At 33.2% G+C, this 21,425-nt stretch overlaps 1 pseudogene; it reads right to left on the bottom strand.

Annotated features, from left to right (window-relative positions):
* Nucleotides 1-9,175: 9,175 nt before the first annotated feature.
* LOC147396276 (putative germin-like protein 9-2) lies at nt 9,176-21,088 on the bottom strand (annotated as a pseudogene).
* Nucleotides 21,089-21,425: the final 337 nt, after the last annotated feature.

The following is a 21,425-nucleotide window of genomic DNA, read 5'->3' as shown; positions in this document are numbered from 1 at the left end:
GAACCATCAAACCCTAGAAATATGTTAATCAAATGAATATAAGGGTTTTATTTTTTATTTTTATCCATCAAAAGTTCAAGCAAGAACAGAAAAAAAAAAAAAAAAAAAAATAATATATATATATATATATATATATGGGTCGGGTTCTTGCAACACACATTGCGACACACATATAGACAACGTGTTTGTCTTATATGGGTAAAAATGTTTGGAATGAGCTGATTTTTTGTGAGGATGATCTCTGTGATGAGGGGATCATCCTGGAAAAAAAATCATCCCATTCCAAAACTTGTAACCCCATCAAAATTGATTTACAAAAATTGGACGGTCTATAATTTTTCAATAAAAATTGGACGGTCTAGAAGTTTTGGAATGAGCTGATTTTTGGCAAGGATGATCTCCTTACCTCAGAGATCATCCTCACAAAAAATCAGCCCATTCCAACATTTTTGCCCATATAAGACAAAACACGTTGTCTATATGTGTGTTGAAATGGTTGTCGTTTGAACCTGATCCTATATATATAATATATATATATATATATATATATATATATATATATATATATATATATATATATAAGGATAATACCTGATTGAGAGTGAAATTTCTAAAATCCTTTGGATAAAATTTTTCAAATCCTTAAAATCGTCACCTAGGATTAGGTCGCAAGAGAAAGAGATTGAGATGAAGAAGACGAGATTGAGATGGGTTTTTTGTCCGTCGTTGTCGTTGAGGTTAGAACGTCGTAGAGATGGAACGGCTATGTTCGTCTATACGTCTCCGTCTTCTTCGTCATAATGGTTGGAACGGTAGTGAGTTATTATCGTTGCAATAGAAAGGAAAAGGATTAGGGTTTGAGGTAAAACGAAGAGAGAAGAGATGAGAAGGTAGTTGATCTACGTTTAGAGTTAGGATTCTAGTTAGAGAAGGCAAAACGAAGGAGAAGAGAGGAGAAATATCTTATATGAGTTTAGTATTTGTTCGGGGAGGTGTTGCAAATTTCTAAAAATATTAAGTGAGATTATATACACGTGGGTTTATAAATTCTCAATTTGATCTGCGTTGTTAGATTTATCGTGATCCAACGATCGATAAGTTGTATGGATGTTGGTCTGAGATTTTGACTACTGATCCCTTCCCATATATATATATATATATGGAATTAATTTAACATAGTGCGATTCCGACATTGTTATCCTAAAACATGGTTTATCTTAATATTATCTATTTTATAGTTATAATCAAATAACAATGGAAACATCAATATTTTATTGACCAACATTCATAATTCTTTAATCATTAGTACTTCTAATTTCGTATTATGCGATGATAATTGTACAAGTAAAAGAAAATTTTAAAATTAGATATGAAAATAAAATTTAAAAATAGATCTATTGAATCCATACACTTTTGCCCCACCTAGGTAATTAAATTCCTATCTTGACAAGATTTTGTTACATTTTATGATGATAACTAAACTAACAAATGGGACTTAGACTCAAAGCCTAACTGATTCGACAAATTACAAAGTAACTTCGAGGTTGTGGTTTCAAGTCCAACTTACCTCGAAAAAGACTACACCAATAAAAAACCTAAATGGGTCTTAATATTTACCTTGTATAGAGAGTATTTCATGGATCACATATTTTTTATTTTGGAGATGCCATTGCAATTAGTGTGTGACTAAATTTATTTAATATCAAGATAAAATTACTTACAACAATTGAGTTATAAATGTTTAACTAATCATCTCTTCGATTTCGTGTTCATTCACTAAAAAAAATAGTTATTTACTTTATTTTTCATATGTTGATAATATATTTTTATAACATCAAAAAATAAGATTTATTCAACCGATTCACACACTTAAATTTTGTATCCATGTCATGGTAATCAATTACCTTATTAATTCTAAAAATATCATGCTTTTATTTTATTAAAAATATTTTATGCATTTCTTCTCATTTTATCCTGTTAAACATTTTTTTTTTCAATTTAAAGAGAGTTTTTTTTTATAAGAGAAATTAAAATAACATATTTATAATTAATTTATGTTTTAGGATTATGATTTAAAAGATCAAAACAAAACTGAGATGTTAGAGAAAATTGATTGAAAAATAAGGTAACGTTACCATTATATTTACTTCCTCAATCTGATGGTTAATATGACCAAATAAAATATAGATTATAAATTAATATTGGTTGGTTGAGTAAGGATACTCTTTAGAATTTACCATGGTATATTTATGGTACACTGAAGTCTTTTTTTTTTAAATTGAGAGTTCAGTCATAATGTTTATTAAATTTGTGAGATAGTAGCTACATAGTAAGTAAAGAATTTTAATTGCTTTTTTCTTTCACTGACCTGTATTTATTTTATTCAAATCTAATTCTTACATGCACCTTTTTCATATTATTTATTTTCTTTGGTATATTGTCTATCCATTCATGTTTTATTTTCTAATATAATTTATAGTGCATAATCACTAAACTTATTAGTTATATATTTTTCTTTTCCTGATTTAATATTCAATAATTTTAAATTTCTTATGATCTAATATAATTGCTTCATTTATCCAAACAAGAGTGACTATTCCTTTTAAATACATTAAAAATATTAATTATTCATTTTGTTTGATAAGAAGTCGATGACAAAAAATGAAATAACTTCGATTTATAAAAGAAACTATAGTGAGAAAAATTCAAATAGGGTGAAACAGACAATAATGAAATTAGTAGTGAAGGTGTTAATTAATCAGGACAGTAGAAAACATTATTTATTCTTCGAACAATAATGGAAATATCAATATTTCATTTATCCTAGTATTATCTATTTTTTGACTGTAGTAAAAAAATAATGGAAACATCAATATTTTATTGACCAACATTCTTAATTCTTTAATCATTAGTACTTCTAATTTTTTAATATGCGGTGATAATTATAAAAGCAAAAGAAAATTTCAAAATTAGATACGAAAATAAAATTTAAAGATATATCCACCAAATCTATACATGTTTGCCCCACCTATGTAATTAAATTTCTATCTTGACAAGGTTTTATTACATTTTATGATGATGACTAAACCAACAAATGGGACTTAAACCCAAAGCCTAGTTGGTTCGACAAATTGCAAAGCAACTTCGAGGTTGTCAAGTTCAGCTTACCTATCAAAAAAGACTACACCAACAAATGATCTAAATGAGTTTTTATGTTTACCTTGTATAGAGAGTTCTCAATGGATCACACATTTTTTTATCTTGGAGATGTCATTGCGGTTAGTGTGTGATTAAATTCATTTAATATCATGATGAAATTACTTACAACAATTGAGTTATAAATATTTAGCCAATCATCTCTTTGATTTCATGTTCATTCATTAAAGGAAATAGTTATTTACTTTATTTTTCATATGTTAATAATAAATTTTTGTAGCATTGAAAAATAAGATTTGTTCAACCGACTCACACTTGAATTTTGTATCCTTGTCATGATAATTATTTAGCTTATTAATTTTAAAAATATCATTTTTTATTTTATTAAAAATATTTTATGTATTTTTTTATTTTATCATGTTAAGCAATTTTTTTTCAATTTAAAGAGAGTTTTTTTTTTTTTTTAAGAGAAATTAAAATAATATATTCTTAATTAATTTGTGTTTTAGGATTATGGTTTGAAAGATTAAAAAAAAAATTGAGATGTTGGAGAAAATTGATTGAAAAATACGGTAACGTCGTCACTATATTTACTTCCTCAATCTAATGGTTAACATGGTCTAATAAAATATAGATTATAGATTAATATTGGTTGGTTGGATATGGATATACCATATTTATAGTACGCATACATTTTTTTTTTTAAATTTAAAATTCAATCATGTTGTTTATTAAATTTGTGAGACGATAGCTACATAGTAAATAAAGAATTTTAATGATTTTCTTTTTCGCTGGCCTGTATTTCTTTTATTCGAATCTAATTCTTAATGCATCTTTTTCATATTCTTTATTTTTTTTTTGGGTACATTGTCGATCCATTCATGTTTGATTTTCTAATCTAATTTCTAGTGCATAATCACTAAACATATATATATTTACTACCTATGAATTTCTTGTGATCTAATCTAAATGCTTCATTTATCTAAACAAGAGTGACTATTCCTTTTAACTACATTAAAATTATTGGTTGTTCATTTTATTTGATAAGAAGTCGATAAACATAAATGAAAAAACTTTGATTTATAAAAGAAATTATAGTGAGAAAAATACAAATAGCGTGAAACGGATAAGAGTGAAACTAGTAGTGAAGGTATTGATTTATTAGGACAATAGGAAACATTATTTATTATTCGAACACCTATATTCTTAATCTATTGAATCTTGATTATAAACATACAACTTAAGTTTAAAGTTCTCAACATGATATATTTTATCCTTTAAAATCACTAATAATATCATTTACTTAGATGATCTAGTAGGGGTGTCAATGGGTATCCATTGTTAGACATCTTCTCTCTCACTCACTCTTATAAATAAGAGATACTAAAGAGTCCAAATATTTTATAAATGATGAGATATTAATATCATTTATGTAGATGATCTAGTATAATCTGGGCCATTGGATTTGATTATACTTATGTAACAAATTGAAAAGGTGACAAATTAGCTACAAAATCAAGTTGATTTTATCTTGGAAAAACAGAGAAACAACGGGGGAACAGTTCCCAAAAGATAACAAGCAAAAAAGTCCTGAATTCTAGAAAAATTTTTGGAGAATATATTTTAAAGGGTTAGGATCCCTTGACTCGTCAAGAATGAAGAATGACTTGTGAAAAAAATACATGATCCCAGTCATTTAACACACAAAATCTAATGGTTAAGATTTATCCTTTATCTCCTAGATTTGTTTTATCAATATACACATAAATCTCAACTGTTATAAATGATTGGGATCATGTGTTTTCTCATGACACATTCTTCGTGAGTCAACTGATCCCAAACCATTTTAAATAATAAATAATAAACTTCAAGTTTCATATAGTAAATCATTAATCTATCCGTAAAATAATTCATAATATATATAGGGACGGATAAAGGGATATATGTAAAAATAATCATTTTTGAAAATAAGGGTTAGAAGTTTTGGATTGAGCTGATTTTTTGTGATGATGATATGTATGATGAGAAGATCATCCTTACAAAAAATCAACCCAATTTAAAATTTCTAAATCCATCAAAAGTGATTTACAAATTATTGGTAAAAAAATCGACGGTCCACATTGTGGGTTCCAACGACAAAAATAATTGTTTTCGACTATAGTGGAATTCTCATAAAAAAAGTTCACAAACATTTCATTGTAAGGCCAAGATTAAGAATCATGGGAATAGATTAAATATTAAAATCGTAATTATCTTTATTCACAATGGAAATAATTTTGTAATTTTATTTAAACTTCGAATTATAGAGAAAGGGTGGGGCATAACTCTTAAATCAAATAGATATGGCACAATTATTAATTATTTTGAAGAAGGAAAAATGGGAAACCTGAGGTTGTATATAATTTCTTGGGGAAATTATTTAAAGGACCTTTGCAGAAGGGCATCTTTCTAAATAGTCCCTAAGTTTTCAGCAATTGCTTGACAAGACATTTAGTAAATTTTTTCTTTCTAAATGGTCCCCGGACCTCATCTCTCACATTTCTCACGATTGAATACCCTAACCATTCAAACCCATCATTTTCATCCAAAAATTAGATTTTTGACATCTCAATCAAGTTTTGTAGACTTTCCGTCAAAAAGGATTTAAGAAAGAAGAAGCTATTTTCAAGAAATTTTTTTTCCAAATATTTTGAAGATGCATGTAAAAAATAACATGTTTTTCACTTTTTTTCTTTTAGTTTTTGGATGAAAATCGATCAAGAATAGTTCTTTTGGGTTGAAATCATCTAAACAAGTTGTTATCTCAAGTTTTTAGTAGATCTTTCCATGTATTTTTGGGGTTAGAAGTTTCAAATTAGGCTAATTTTATTTAGGATGATCTTCTCATCATAAAGATCATCCTCACAAAAAATTAGTTCAATTTGAAACTTTTAACCCATATTTTGAAAAATGATTGTTATTACATTGATTTTACATATGTCCCATGATCCGCCCATATATATGTCAATAGATCATTTATAAAATATAAAATTTTCACGTGTCAATACTCAGCTGATGTGCAACAGACATGGAACCAAAGATTTTATTCCTCGGGATAGACAACTGTACGATCCCCAAAAAAATCTATGATTCCTTGTCTGTGCCTCGTCAGTTGAGTATTGGCATAATCAAGACTTGCTGGTTAGATAATCAGTATTCTAATTAAAAATAGATCAAGTGCGCTGATTTTCTAATTAAAAAATCTGACTTAACGTGGCACATAGCCATAGATCCTTTTCCTTATGATACACAACTACACATTCCAATAAAAGATCTATGATTTCATGCCATGTCAATCGTCAATCGAGTGAGAACTTTTTAGTTAGAAAATCATTATTCATAGACTAATGATAAATCGACGTGGCAAAACTTATGAGGTTGACGTAGCAAGGGCATAGAACCGTTGACCTTTTTTCTTATGTATTCCGAAGAAAAAGATCTATGGTTCTTACCCCTTGCCATGTCAATTGCGATAGGCGTGTATGTTTTGCCGCATTAATTTATCACGATTCTTAAAAATACAGTCATGGTAAACTGATGTGCTAAACATTGACACGAAGATACATAGAGAAAAAGATCTACGGTTCTGTGCACTTGCCATATCAACCATATACGTTTTAGCGCATCATCTTATCATTAATCTTAAAAATACACTTATATATAATTGAACATGTGTTAATTAAAGTATGTCGTATGTGACCTATATCCTATAAATCGGTGGAATCAATAGTAGCAGACCTAGACCAAGAGGACTCGTTCAAGTCATCTCAGCCTCAAATGGATTTTAAATCATGACTTATTTTAACATGAGTTGCGATATTAGCACCCACTTTTTCAAACATCTAGACCAACTTAAATATAAAAAAAGAAAAGAAAATGAAGAATGGATCCCATTCGTAGTAGTATTTGTACACACCATAATAACTAAACATTTGAAATCTAAAATCCTAAATTTTTGCTCATGCCATTGGGAAAGATGAAGGGAACTCTCAATTCTTCCATTTTTTTTTTTTTTATTAATTTGAGGGTTCAAAAAGATTTTCAAAATCATTATTTTGATGGATTACAGTAATGGAATATATTACTATTGAAATCTCATTCTATTTTTAGGTTTTCTCATTGATTTATTTCATTTGCTTGAAATTAAATGAATGACTCCTACGAACTTAATTTAAAAAAGAAATAACTCAATCAAATGACCACAATTACAATGCATATGATAGTTCAAAAATTGTAGATAAAACTTGTACTTTACCATGTATCTATTGATTTTTTTCTTTTCTTATTTTACGTTTTACAGAAAAACTATGTGCCAACAAGATGCATCTGACATGGCTTAAGCCATGTCACCCTACTGATGTCAACATTGAAGCCATGCCACTCGTGTCCTATCAATGTAGGGTTATAGTTCAAAAAATATGTCGAACAAACACATCTGACATAGCTTATCCCACGTTGCCCGTTTCTTGTCTACAAGGCTTAAGCTATTTTGCTCGAATACCTTCGACATGACTTAACACATGTCGACCTTTCTAGGTCGGCAAACAAAATAATGATATTTTTTTATTTTATAGATTTAATGCATTATTAACAAATTATTTTATTAATACTTTCCAAAAATATTTGTCAACGTTTTTAAGCATTCAAATGTTGAATATTGGAGTTTTAAACCCTTATCTAAATTAATGCCTACAATTTGTCCTATTTTCTATCGTTTTCCCCATCACAAACACATTGTAAAATAGAGATGATAAATAAACAAAAAAAAAAAAGTTAAGTTTGATGCCTTGTAAGGTTTAGAGCAACTCTTTGCCAAAGATAAAGCTCTCTATGGGATGATGACATTGTGAGGAAGAAGTTCGGGCATAACTGACAAAAACGTATTTGTTGTTGCATATACCATGTGTGCGTATTGACAAATTTGTTATAAATTTCAGAGGTGCAACTGCTAAGTGGGTGTAGATGTCTCAAAAAGTGGGTGCTAATATTGCGACTCTTTTAACATTGGGAGTATGTTACACCACCTTTCTTCTCATTCAAAGCCAATTTACGATAGAAAGTTGCAAATCTCTGTATTTTGTTTTAGATCCACTTATTCCATTCACCTAGTCAATGTTGTTGTTAAATAATAACAATAATAATAATAAAGGATATTAAGTACCTGCAAAATTAGAGTTCAATAAGTTCAAGTATGATATGTAGCTCTCTTAAAAAATTTGCCTAAATCTCTCCATGGTGAAATAATTTGAATAACTATTTTATAATTCGAATAAAACGCGACATGACTTAACTGAACATATGGTTCTAATTTCTAATAATAAATCTACTTAATTAACTAATAAGAAATTAAGAATGTCAATGTAATGTAAAGGTCAACGTTTCAATCCATTTTAATTGTCCATGCCTTGAAGACCATCTTCCCAGAATTTCAATCCATTTTTTAACACACTAAACTTGAATTGATTTTGGAGAATCTGTCATTTTAAAACCTTAATTTAGGGTAGATTTTAAATTAGTAAGTAGTGTTAGAATGTACTGATTTTTGATGTCGATGATCTTCATGTTGAAAATAACTCAATGTGAGGTTTGGATAGTCTAAAATTTTCTCTGTATGGGCCATTAGAGATAATCTTGAAACATTTAATGTTTTGGGGTCACTGTTTTTTGTTGTGGTCTTGGCTAAGACACTCTGAGATGGTATGAAAAAGTAACCAAGGGCATGAGCAAAGGATTTCAAAAAGAAATTTTAACAACTCTTATAACTCAATAATATAGAATATTATAATATGTTCTCTCACAGAATTTCAAAAGAAAATTGAGAATGTCATTAGCATTATTACACACTTAATTCATTATTAGTTAAATAATACATAATCAAATGGCAATGTGAACATATAAAAATAAAATAAAATAAACACAAAACAAAATACTTGTAAAAATGATATAGCTATTATACAGAAACTAGGGAGGATCTTGAAATTTAGGCCTTGGGTGCAAGACCAGCCTTGATCTTTTGAATGGTGGGTACATCAGTTTTGAAAGCCTTGGCAAGGATGTCATCATCAATACTAGTAGAAAACACAGTGCTAGGAACATACACAATTCTGACATTTGCACTATCAAAAGCAGAGTTGGGAATAGTTGGTATCGTTGCATTGGCATTGTATTGATAATGCAAAAGTCCCTTTGGAAACACAAACATGTCCCCTAATTGGAATGTTTGAGAGTAAAGCTTGTTAGTGGTGTCGATGACTCCAACTTCAAGGTTGCCTTCCACGACAAACAGAAGTTCTACAGAGCGAGGGTGGCTGTGAGGTGGCTTGATGGAGTTTGCAGGGTTTTGGAGTACAATAAATGAGACGCTTTGGCTATTGAGAGCTAGAAATTCAGCCTTGCTAGCTTTTGTCACCTAGAAGGTTATGGGAGCAGAATTGAATACTCCATGTAATCTAGTGTAGGTAAAGAATGTTTCATCAATAACATCAAAGTTTGGTGGAATAATGAAGTCCGCGATGATGAATGGATCGCTTACGTAGGGACATTAGGGAGGTGGCCAAGGCAACAAGTAAAAAAAACAAAGTAAGCTTAAGAAAGTTCGAGGCCATAGTTAAAAACATATGAGTAGATATGAATATCTGAAGAAAGTGGTGTTTGTTGAAGTTGATTGGTTATGTTTATGGATAGCTTTGATTGATTTTCTATTTATAGTGTTGGGGGTGTTGAGCTTTGCTTTTTATGGATGTTATAAAATTGTGACAAACATGGCACCCGGTTGAGGTTAAAGTTTACTAGGCTGCTTGTTTCTCCTTTTCTTTTGGTTCCTTGCGAAGTTTTGGACAAGAAAAGAGAATTTAGATAGCTGTAGATACCCCATTTTCACACTCACCTGATTAATCAACTCGTTAACCCAATTGCGACGATTCCCAATTAAGAACTTTATTTTGGTTTATAAAATTTATGAGGGCCTCATTAAAATTTTGATGCCCACAAATGCCCCCTCAAGGATGCATTGTCAGATGCGTAGCTGAAGGTGATATATCATTGAACTTGTTGAGAAAAAGTGGCATGCTTCGATGTAGATGAAACTTTTCTACTAGCATTTCCATGCTAAACCCAATTGAATCATTTGGATTTATTTATTTATTTTTTTCATATATTTACTTTGTTACTTGGAGATTTATTTGACAAAGATCAAAGTTTAATGGATGCACGTATTTTCTTAGAATCCGCAAATCTAAACCTTTTAATAGCAATGTAAATTAGTATTTACTGCTCCCTTTCCATCACAACAATAAACCTTGAACCAACTTGATCGACATGGTGCTGGTGATAAGCATATTCAACAGCTTGACATGTGATCTTGTTCATGTTTGGCTTGATGATAATGAAGCGACACCCTTGTGGGTTGTAGAATTCTAATGAGTTCATGACCATGGTTTGGAATTATGTCCTTGAAAAAACAAAAGGATATTACATACTCAAGAAGACAATCTCCCCATCTAATTACTCAAGCTATGTTGCTGACTCATCCAAGCTATAAATTTAGGCTATGATGATGGTCTTCAAGCTCTAAATGAAGGTAATGATAACATTTAAGCTTATGTCTTATGTGAGTAAGTTTTGAGGACCACCTAGGATTTTGAATAAGATCAATTCCTGCATGAGATGCCTTCATTTCATCGTCCCAACTAAACAACACCCTTTTTGTTCACACCTAACCAGTCAACTCCTTAAAAAAAGGTAAAATTAATTACCTTCAACCCATTATTATTTTTTTAAGTCTTGATATTCATCTTCTTAAACAACAAATAATAATTGATTCATGAGATAGTATCAGGCAATGGAGCTTTGGGTAAAAGACATTTTTCTTTTAAAGATATTAAAAAATGGATTGGAAACGAGATTGAGGAATTTAAAAATGATGGGTTCTTGGATAGGAATCAATGATCTACTTCACGAAGTTGAGGTTAAAAGACTGGTTTTGGAAATGATGTAAAAGGAACTTAAAATGGTAAATTTATGGGTAGAAAAATCAAGGGTCCATGGTTTTTTAGGCCAATTTCATCCGACTGAAACGAGTTTTTTTTTTCCGGTCAACCTAATCTTTGAGTTGATCAGTTTCCAATGAGTTTTGTGATTGATTCACCTCAATATCCAAACCCCAAATTTTATTGTGACTGACGTGTATACTCAATACTTAATGTAGTTGAGATGTACAGGATCAAACCCCAAAACACCCAAACATAAGACTTTTATACCTGAGTTGCATGGGATCGAAGCCACGTTCTTCTTTCAACTTCATTTAGAACTGTTGAGGTTTAAGGAGTTTGACCACGGCACAGATTTGGAAAGGCATTGGATAAGAGTTCGATTAAAACTCATTCTTTTTTTTTTCACTTTGCCTCCACACGTCCAAGACGGGTTCAAGAAGGACTCCTACAAGTCGATGGAATTAGTTCGGTGAAGCTTTTTCAATCCTTCCCAAACACCAATAGCTAATTTCAAGAAGGATTCCTCTCCTATAAATAGAGCATGTGGCTGGTATTGTTGATGGTTGATTGTTAAAGGGATTTGCAGCAACAAATTGTTTCTTGAAGTGCTACATGCCCACTGTTAATGACTGATTCTTGAAGTATAACCCTCAACATTTGATGCTGCTGACATTGCCTAGTAAATTATTTTCCTTTCTTCTTCTTTAAATTTTCTTTATGGCTATTCCTTTCCTCAAAGCTTTCTTCTTTCTCTCTCTTACCCTCTCGACTGGAGGATGGTCTTCAATTGGTGATAACCTCTTTTTTTTTTTTTTTTAAATATATACATATATATAATAGGCTTGGTAAGGTTGGTCTTAATTCTTCTTAAGACTTAAGAGAGACCGTAATGGGCTTGGTAAGATTGGGACTTAGTCCGTGAGAGGGAAACTCACAATTAAGTCCAATTTCTTTCTTGTTTCACGTATTAGATTTCTGAACCATGGGTTTTATTTTAACAGAAACGCACATGAACAACTTTGCTTCTTCAGCCCAACATACTTGAGAAGGACTTCCCAAACTTGAATGTTGCTTCAACATGTCGCACGAGAACAACTCTCATTCTTCAACTCAAATTCTATAACGTGATCAAGGAAGATTCTCATCACCCTTTTATAAATAACACCCGCAACAATGGTGGGTTTTGCGATTAGGTGCTTCAACGCCTTGGTTTTTCATCAATAGATCGTTGGCCCTCCGATCAAGTAAAACTTCTTTCTTCCCTCTTCTTGATTTTTTTATATAAAAGACATGAATCGATTCTCATCAGTATTTCTGTTCTCAATGGATTCAGAGATTGTATCCAATGCCATGGAGTCTATCTTTGAATTTCAAACTGGGAAATAAAATTTTGAGAGAGGGGAAGAAAGGAGGGAGAGATAGAAGATGCTCCCTTCCTCTTGTTTTGTTTGTTCTTCAGATAAACAAATCAACTAAATGCCTTTCTTCCCTTTCAATATTTCTCTATTTTTTATTAAGAGCTTCAATAGTTCGAATAGCTGCATTCTCTGTTGATTACAATGATCCAAGATTTTCATCTATTTTGAGTGAAATCTATAAACCCTTCAACAAAAGGCTTTTTTTTTATAAGTTCTGTTAATGCACTGACTTTTATTTGTAATACACCAAAAGGGGTGGCTATTTACATACCAACTTTTACTTGTAACAAACCACATTTTTTATTACTTAAGAAACCTTTAGGATTCTTTATTAATTTAAATAAGACTCTTGAATTGGAATCCTTTGCTGACTTGAGTTTAAACCTTCATATTTGTAAGAAATGTTATTTTCAAATTAAAATTTCCCAGGCATCATAAACTTGAAGATGTTGTCATTTTCTTTCACTTTGTTTATACATATTTTTTTTTGCTTGATTCAGGTTCTCTCTTGATTCTTAGAACGTGAGAGGCAACTAAGAGTTTTAATCATTGTTATTATTTCTCAGTCACTTAGTTTCTCGACAACTTAAAGTTTCAGTCTTTGTCATTACCAAAAAAGTAATTTCCCAAACTTTCAAAAAAAAATTTAATACATTTTGTTCTTGTATACAATGATTTGCAACAAGATACATTGATCAAAAAATTAGGAACTATTCTTTTTAGTCAGCTTCCAGAGTAAATATTTATTGGTCTTGCACTAGAGGTTACAATACCAACTGTTTGAAGGTGTTGAGTGATGAGAAATGTACACGTAGAAGAGCCATGTGACGATATATTTGTACAGCAAGTTGGCCAATCTTTAAATTAATTGTTCATCGATAATGCTTAGGAGTAGACAATGTTAACTGGCTAAAAGAATCATGGGACGCAAGATTTGTACACGCAGAAGAACTATACGATAAACTATGTGTACAGTCGGTTGGCTAATTTCTAAAATAACTATTCATCAATAGTACTTAGGAGTGGACAACATCAATTGGCTACAAGAATCACGACACACAAGATTTGTACACACAAAAGAACCATGCGACAAATTATTTGTACAGTCAATTGGTCAATCTCCAAAGCAACTATTCATCAGTAGTACTTAGGAGTGGACAACGTCAACTAGCTAGAAGAATTACAGTACACAAGATTTGTATACGCAGAAGAATTATGCGACGAACAATTTGTGCATTTGGTTGGCTAATCTCTAAAGTAACTATTCATCAATAGTGCTTAGGAGTTGACAACTGTAGACATGAGAATGTTCATCCTTGAACCTCAATGCTACATTGGTTTGGAGTCGTCACCATTCTTTTTTGAAAATGGGTGTGAATGGGCACCCGAATCGATTCTTTTGAAAATCATTTTTTATGACATTGTAGTGACTCTCATTCTTGGAAAATGTATGGTCTACCTAAAATCTAGGTAAGGGAATTCAGTTAGAGAATGGGGAAGGTGTTAAGCACCCCATTCTCTTCACCTATGGTGATTACCTTTAGATTTGACCATTTTTTAAAAGATTAACATGACAAGTGAAATGCATGAGATGCATGAAGTGGGTGGGTGCACATAGTGTGTATGTACCCTTTTTGAAAGAGGATTTAATGTTGGTGTAGACATGAGGAATATCCTATAGGAGAGGATATCCCATGAAGCCATTACATTTTTACATGAATTGGAATGTTGGTTTAGGATTTTAGAGAAGTTCCATGAATGAAGTTCTCTTAGATCTATAATTTTAATGCATGCATGCTTAGCTAGAAACTTAGTGTTTCAACCTCATTAAGAGAGTTACACATTTCTTCATCATAGCCAAACATGTGTGATGTGTGTGCATAGTGTACATTATGATGCATGATATGAGAATGGGTTAAAAAGGGCTTCAACCTCCATCCTTTCCACCAAATCGCCTCAAGCATTCCATGCCCAAGGTTGAGGTTCAATCTACTTGAAATGAAGGAGGGTTTTCCATCACATCCTAAATGTTTCTAAAAAGAAAAAGAGAGGGATAGAAAAAGAAGATGCAAGTTAAAAAAATGAATAACAACTACTATACCCACCTTGTCCCCTTAGAGGTCTTGAATGAACTTGAGCTTGAGAAATGAACTTGAGAGTTGAAGGATGTAGTTGAGGGTTGAGAAATGAGAGATGAGTAGAAATTTTAGTAGAGTTTTAGGTTGAAAGATGAGGGCTTGAGAGCATGAGTTGTTCATAGAAAATTAGGGTATTTATAGAGTTTTTTGAGAACTTTTGGGGATAAAGTGGTCCAACCCTAAAAATAAAGAAAAGGGACATAGGGTTTAAGTTATTTCTTTTTAGATTTTTCATTTGTATGAGGGCAAATATGACATTTGTGAAGAAACCCTAAAAACATTCTTTGATCCTTGATTTTTTGGTAAATAGAGGTGAGAAAACAAAAGTACTTTTGGGAGGGTGAATAAGGGAGTGACATGTGTAAAGGTAGAGTGGTAGGTAAAAAGTAGATCTTGGTTCATTTGTAAATAACAAATAAAGCAAGGGTAGAAGTATAATTTTGAAATGGGCTAATGGGAGAACAAAGTACTTTTGAGAAGGTGAATATGAGAATGACATGTGTAAAGGTGAAGTGGTAGGTGAAAAGTAGATCTTGGTTCATTTATAAATAACAAATAAAGCAATGGTGAAAGTATAATTTTGAAATGGACCAATGGGAGAGAACTCCATGTATGTACTTGAAGATTCCCACCTTTTGAAGGCATAATGGGAAGTTCTCTCACCTTTATGGATTATTACCAAAGATCAAATAATCTTTTTGATTTGACTAGACATTTTGATAAGGGTATTATTGAGTTTTCACAAAAGGGAAGTTGACCCTCCAATTAAATGATGCATTGGGTATTAGGGGCTTATGAGGTATAAACATGTGTCATCATATAAAGGGGTGAGAGAATGGACTTGGAGTGGGCTTGGGTTTGGGTTAGGATGGACTTGGTTTTGGGTTTGGAATATGGACTTGGGTTAGGATATGGGTGATGGACATAGGTTTAAAGTGGATTAGGGATAAGGTATGGGCATGCAATGATATGAGATGCAATAAGTATGTATGCATGCATGAATAATGGTGCCAAGTGGCAATGTGGGTCCATTGAGAGGTTTAAGTCTAACTCGGAATCAATTCGAGGAAATTTGGATTTTTCTATGGGTTTGTACAAATGGGAGTGTCTACAGCTGCCCTCTTTGCAGGAATTGTTTGCAAAGAACTGTAAAGAATAAATTAGACCATTTATTTGTACGAATCCAAAATAATTTATTGCATGATGATTAAAAACGTCGGATGGGTTGAGGAATTTTTTTTTTAGAATGTGGCTACCCAAGCACGAGGTCTGACAGGGTTAACCTTTTTGAAACCCTTGATTTCGTGGCACGGAGCTCGTTTGAAATCTTAGATACCATTTTTTTTTATGATTTTTGAAAGTGATCGACGTTTTAAACCATGTAATGCAATTTTGAGATATTTTTTTCTTTTTTCCTCGTTGATTTTGCATTTCGAACTTAGTTTTCCCTTCATGGAAGTTATAAGATCATCTTGAGAGAGCTTAGCGTAGCGTGACCGTCCTTGAGAGAGACTTGCATAATGGTATGATATTTGAGTGTTTGGTGTGTCATCATGCCTCGGATATGGAGAGAATCATTGTTGACCAAGTCGTTCAGATCAAAGCCTTAGAGGATGACTTGATGCCTACTACGCTTCCCAGGAAAATGCTTGAGTGGCTCTTTGCCCGTTTTTCCTTATTGTACCCTGCTTTTAATGAGAATGATGTAGTACTATTTGAAATGAATGAAATAGGTTTTTTACGTAATGGCCTCAGACATATCTACTGCTTTCGAAAATACTTGATTTTAAGAAAAGTCCTAGATTCTTCGTCATAGGCTAAAAATAATAATTTTGATGATGCATTTTTTTTGTTTTAGGTTTTAAAAGATTGCATTTGTCGAATAATCTATGACAGACTGTGTTTGAAAACTCTGAAAGTTAACGATCATGGTGCCTTTGCCAAATGTCGAGAATACAAGTGTCAACTAATCCTTATCCTCTTTAGAGTCATCCCCGAGATTGAGAATTTTGACTGAGTTATCTTAGTTGCATCTGTTGGAACATTGAGGACTTTGAGATTTTTACCGTTCACAGTTTATACTCTTGCGGGCCAGGAGTTTTTTTTCTTATATATTTTTTTTATTTTTTTTTCATTTTTTTTTTGTTTTTTGTTTTTTTATTTTTTTTGTTTTTTTATTTTTTTGTTTTTTTTTTTTTCATTTTTGCCCCTGGCGCCAGTTACGATTCTCACCGACCTGATTACCACATTGTTGCGCATCGACGCCCTTTCTGGGTTTTCATCGTGCCGGTGATTTTGATCTTGCCATAGATTGATCTTTTTACTCACAGTGCCCTTGCGGGTTTTCACCATACCCTTTTAGTCTATGCTTTCTTTATAGATTTTCACTTTTAATACCTTTTCGATTTCTGTGTGCCCCTTGTGGTTTGGTGACTCAAGTTGAGCTGCGAGATCAAACACTCTACTCTTCTAGTGGCGCTCTTTCTTGAGTAACAGATCTGGACTCCCATCTCGAGTTCCTCCGACGATTTTCATGGTTCGGTGACTCAAGTTGAGCTTCGAGATCAATGACTCTACACTTTGAGTCGCTCTTTTTTTTCAAATATTCGATCTGGTTTCCCTTCTCGGGTCTTCCAACGACTTTGGTAGCTTGAAATCCGAATTAAGTAGCAAAATCAACTATACCCTAACGATGTTTTTCATGACATGCTTCCACCGTGATCGAGTTACCTTGAGCCATTCCTTGGTCTGAGAGGATTTTAAATAGGATGAAACGTAGGCTTAGGTTAGGGTTATGAAAGGATAAGAAGGTTGAATCTAGATTTATTTAGGTAAAGGATGGATGCGGGGTTGGTCTATTTTTGTTTCGAAAATATGATATATGTCTCCTCCTAGCGTCTCACGAACTCATTTAGGTAGGAGATTTGGGTCGAGCTTAGGATCAACTATTCGAGTTTTTCGACTTTTTTTATTTTTTCTGTACTTTTAGCCGTTCACAGTTTATCCTCATGCGGGCCAGGAGTATACTTTGATATTTTTGTTTTGACTTTTGATTGCCCACTTTTTTTTTTTTTATGGTGGTGACTTGCCCCGGTCCTAGGTTAAGAAATGAATGTGATGGCTCAAAAAGGGTTAATTAAGGGTAGATAGTTGTTCAAGTAGTAGAAAGATGGCCTCTATTCATTTCAAAGGATGACTTCAGGTAAAATATTTTTTAACGGTGTCAGCATTGATCGGTTGCGGAAAGATTTCCCCGTCCATCTCTGTGAGAATCAGCGCTCCTCCGGACAGTACCTTTTGGACGACGAATGGCCCCTCGTAATTTGGACGAAACTTTCCTCTCGCATCTTCTTGTATTGGTAAAATCTTCTTTAAAACAAGATCTCCTGGCGAGAACTCTCTAGGTCGAACCTTCTTGTTATAAGCTCGTGCTATTCTCCGTTGATAAGTTTGCCCATGACAGATTGCTAAAAGTCGTTTCTCCTCTATTAAGTTCAACTGATCGAATCGGGCTTGGACCCATTCTGCCTCATCCAATTCAACTTCTTTTAATATCCGAAGTGAGGGAATTTCGACCTCAACGGGCAAGACTGCTTCCATTCCGTAGACCAGTGAGTAAGGCGTTGCCCCAGTCAAAGTTCGGATTGACGTTCGATAAGCATGTAGAGCGAAGGGTAAAATTTCGTGCCAATCCTTGTAAGTAACGGCCAGTTTCTCGATGATCTTCTTGATGTTTTTGTTAGCGGCTTCAACTGCTCCATTCATTTTTGGTCTGTAAATGACTAAGTTATGATGGGTGATCTGAAAATCCTTGCACATCTTAGACATGTCTTTGTTCTTGAGATTTTTGGCGTTATCGGTTACTATTCTGCTTGGGAGGCCGTACCGACATATGATGTTGTTCTTCACAAACTTCAAGACATTGCCCCTTGTAACATTGGCGTAAGATGCTGCTTCTACCCATTTCGTAAAGTAGTCGATAGTGACTAAGATGAAGCGATGCCCATTAGAAGCTTGAGGATTGATCTGCCCGATAACATCTGAAAGCGCCCTCGATCCGCGGGGTGCGCGGATCCGCTTTTGACTCTTGAGGTTTGGGAGTCGCCACCTAGTTATTATGGTCTAGAAACCAAACTGACTCTAGCATGGATAAAAAGAACTAATCTACCACAAAAAATCTGAATTCGGGGATCATGTTACGGGGTTGGAAGGTGTTAGGCACCACCCCGCCCGGCCAAAGCCGGTCTCTACTAACTTCCCAAATATATCACATTGCTAAAAACCTAGATAAAAATAAAAAAATTACATACCTTTCCGATAGCAAGGATTTTGTTCCCTCAGATCTGACAAAAATAGCTCCTTGTACTGTACTCCCTTGCTTCGTTCTGTCTCCGGATTTGACTTCGGATCTCCTAGATCAAGGTATCTCCTTATTTTTGGATCTGAACTCTTCAAGTTTGTTACGGATTTGGGGGTGTTTTTGGAGGAATTTTAGATGTTTTCTAGACTAAAATTGAAGGAGGGATGTTAGGTAAGGAGTTGGGGCTCCAAAACTAGGGTTTATGGGGGGCTAGGGGAGCTTCTAGACCTACTTCTCTTAGGGTTTATGATTTGATACGAAAATAGGGTGTGAGCACCTCTATTTAAAGAATTTTTTTAGGGTTGATTTGGATAGAGTTAGTGTTTAATTAGAGATCTTTTAATTAGAGTTGTGTTTTAGTTAAAATTGTTTTAGGTGGAATTATGTTTTAATTAGAATTGTTTTAGGTAGAATTGTTTTTAAGTTAGAACTCTATTTGATTGAGTTATTATTTAATTAGAACTCTATTATGACTTTTGGTCTTATTTGATTAACTTTTAATGTTTTGACTTTAGTCTTAATTGATTGACTTTTAATATCTTGACTTTAGTCTTGTTTAATTGATTTTAATTTTGACTTTAGTCTCACTAGATTGACTTTAATACCTTGACTTCAGTCTTGCTTGATTTAATTTTAATTTTTGGAGAACCCCCTTCCATTATTTCTTTAATTCTTTGGACCCCCAAATGGAGGGGTCCTTAAAGAAATATCCCACGAACCCTCAACAATTTTGCCTGAGAGTCCGATTAATCGATTTTTTAGGTTCAAAATTTTTAAATTAATTTCATTAATGTTTCACTTTAATTATTTAATGTTTTATTTATTATTTTAAATTTTTTAATTATAAAAATTGTGAAATTACCGTTTTACCCCCAGAGAGGACTTTTCACGTTTTAAGTCGGTTTTTAATGTTCTAGGATGTTTTAGAATCGATTTTTCGTAAGGAATTCAATGGAAATATTAGTTTTATTATTTATGAATTTTTTTGTATGAAATGGTTATGAACTTTATGAGGGGCATTTTCGTAATTTCGTCAAATTTTGTTAAAATTAGTGAAATGATTTATTTGGTTTCGATTTGTTGTTTTATGTGTTTGAGAGAGTTTTCCTAAGCGTAACGTAGGCTTTAGGGTTGTTTTGAGGTTAGGGGTATTTTGGTAATTTGGTCAATTTTTAGTGATTTTTATCGTGAAGCTTCTTTTTGGTCTGCAAGATGATGATTTCTATGTTTCTGGAGTCGTATTTTCCTAGCGTAGCGTGGTTTCTAAGGTTTTGTCAGTTTGAGATACCTCATCCGGATTTCTGAAATACATCTGGTAACAAAATCAAGCAATGGAATACACATCCATCATTGGGAATCATTGCGATCGGGTTGACGAGTTGATTAATCAGGCGGATGCAAAAATGGGTTGTCTACAACATCCATGCCCCAGAGTGAGAAGGACCAGGGAGAAGTCATATTGTGCAATTATGAAGGTGGCGCGTTGATCTTGTTGGAATAGATTTGACACAAATGACACTTCCGAACATGTTGGTACCCGTCGTTCTCCATAGTCATTCAGTAGTAACCCATTCTCATAATCTTCTTTGCGAGCATATGTCCATTCATGTGAGGTCCACAGACTCCTCCATGCACAGTCTCGATTAAGCGTTGAGCTTCTGTTTGTGTTACATACCTGAGGAGGACCTCGTGATACAACTTTTTGTATAAGACTCCGCTACTCAAGAAGAACTGTCCTGCCAATCTCTGAATAGTCTTTCAGTCCGTCGTTGTGGCATCGGGTGGAAAAGTTCGATCCTCTAAGAATGTCTTGATGTTTGCATACCATGGTTTTTCCTCAGGTTCTTCGACCCCCACAGGTAAGCAATATGCAGGCTTGTCTTGAATACCGATCTCAAGAGGGTCGACTATGGTGTCTTCGGAGATGCTGACCATTGAGGCCAGAGTAGCCAATGCATCTACAAACTGATTCTTAGCCCTCGGCATATAAGTAAAGGAGATTCGAGTGAAGTTTGAACTTAGATCTTCGAGATACTCGTGATACGAAACCAGTCTCTGCTATCGGGTTTTCCATTATCTCGTTGTCTAGTAAACTACCAGACTTGAGTCTCCAAATACATCTATTTCATCCACTTCGAGGTCGATCGCTGCTTTCAACCCCACAATGCATGCTTCGTACTCGGCTTCGTTGTTTGAACACTAAAACATTAATCTGACTGCAATGGGGATATGCGTTCCGTCTGGCTTAACCAAGACTGCCCCAATTCCGTTTCCCTTTTGATTTACTACTCCATCGAAGTACATTTTCCAAGTAGATTCTTCA

The sequence above is a fragment of the Akebia trifoliata genome, chromosome 8, assembly GCF_017979445.1.
Source record: "Akebia trifoliata isolate Shusen 1 chromosome 8, ASM1797944v1, whole genome shotgun sequence".
Classification (NCBI taxonomy): Eukaryota; Viridiplantae; Streptophyta; class Magnoliopsida; order Ranunculales; family Lardizabalaceae; genus Akebia; species Akebia trifoliata.
The sequence above is the reverse complement of the archived record's forward strand: the minus strand, read 5'-3'. Positions and strand labels throughout refer to the sequence as shown.